Genomic DNA, 961 nt, shown 5'->3' on the forward strand with positions numbered 1-961 from the left:
TATATATAAGGCAGGATGTGTGTGTGTGTGTGTGTATACGTGAATGTAGTTTATGCACGTCCACAAATTAGCACGCATGTCGCTCCAATTTTAGGAGGAGATTCGGAATGACTCAATGTGCATTTTCGTCAACTTTCTCTCTCAGAGGTACCTGCATATACCTGTAAAAATCGATTTTCAACCATAACTTTTACCAATTTCGAAGTTTGTGCCTGAAGGAGAGAGAGAAATTGTATGTTTGTGAGAGGGAGGGTGAAAGAGAAATACATTTTGTTTGCCAGCGTCTAACAGAGTATTAACAGTCGTGTGGTAAGCAGCAAACAACAAGCAAAAAGAAAAAAAATACCTTCTCTCTCTCATCTCACTCTCCCTCCCTTACACACACATGCCAGTTATCTCTCTTTCTTTCTTTCGTTCTTTCTCTCCTTCTCTCACACACACAGCAACATTATACACAAAACACATGTTGCCAAAAAGAAATAGACGCTATCTTTTTATAGTGAGTATGCGAGACAGAAAGTGTGGTGTGTATGTGAAGTTCTTTTGTTAGTGTGAGAGAGCAGCATGTGTGTGTGTGTAATGTTGCTGTGTGTGTGAGACAGGGAGAGAGAGAAAGAAAGAAAGAGAGATAACTGGCATGTGTGTAAGGGAGGGAGAGAGATAGAGAGGGAGAGTGCGCTCTCTCTATCTCGTTCGCGTTCTTTCCCAACACTTTTTATCGAAACTGCCGAATTGATGTAAACAAACCTGTGGTCTGATTTTCACGTTTCTAGGTATTGTACCGTAAATTGCCATTTCCAAAATATATTTATTTTAAATCATTTATCCGTATTTATCCGTATATATATGTAAGGCAAGATGTGTGTGTGTGTGTGTTTTGTTGATATACGGGCAACACACACACACACACACACACATACGAACATGTATGCGTACAAAAAATATGTATGCAATTGGTGTA

General features: G+C 39.3%; 1 protein-coding gene across 1 annotated transcript in view; it reads right to left on the reverse strand.

Annotated features, from left to right (window-relative positions):
* Positions 1 to 961, reverse strand: part of LOC106880049 (glutamate--cysteine ligase catalytic subunit-like) — a 55374-nt gene that overhangs the window by 51105 nt on the left and 3308 nt on the right. The gene's annotated exons all lie outside the window — the stretch shown is intronic.

This window comes from Octopus bimaculoides, chromosome 27, assembly GCF_001194135.2.
Source record: "Octopus bimaculoides isolate UCB-OBI-ISO-001 chromosome 27, ASM119413v2, whole genome shotgun sequence".
Lineage (NCBI taxonomy): Eukaryota > Metazoa > Mollusca > Cephalopoda > Octopoda > Octopodidae > Octopus > Octopus bimaculoides.